This window comes from Brassica oleracea, chromosome C2 (genome assembly GCF_000695525.1).
Source record: "Brassica oleracea var. oleracea cultivar TO1000 chromosome C2, BOL, whole genome shotgun sequence".
NCBI lineage: Eukaryota > Viridiplantae > Streptophyta > Magnoliopsida > Brassicales > Brassicaceae > Brassica > Brassica oleracea.
This window is the reverse complement of record NC_027749.1, coordinates 43,646,499-43,646,986: the sequence shown is the minus strand read 5'-3', so window position 1 is coordinate 43,646,986 and position 488 is coordinate 43,646,499.

Below are 488 nucleotides of genomic sequence, written 5' to 3'. Positions count from 1 at the left end.
CGGTTTTGGCGGAAAAACGCGTTTTTGCGGTTTTGGCGGAAAAACGCGTTTTGCGGTTTTTGGGGGAAAACACGTTTTTGGCGGGAACACATTTTTACAGTTTTCGCGGAAAAATGAGATTTTACGGTTTTCGCGGAAAAATGAGATTTTTCGGTTTTGGCGGGAAAATACAAATTTTCGGTTTTGGCGAGAAAACACGTTTTTTGGTTTTGGCGGGAAACACATTTTTTTGGTTTTGGTGGGAAAACACGTTTTTGCAATTTTGGCGGGAAAACACGGTTTGCGACTTTGGCGGGAAAACGTTTTTTTGTGTTTTGACGGAAAAAATGTATTTTGGGGTGTTGGCGTGAAAACATTTTTTTGTGATTTTGGCATGAATTTTCGGTTTTTGCGGAAAAACACGTTGTGCAATTTTGACGGAAAAACATTTTTTTGCAATTTTAGCGGGAAAATGCGTTTTGGGTTTTTGGCGTGAAAAAGTAGTTTTT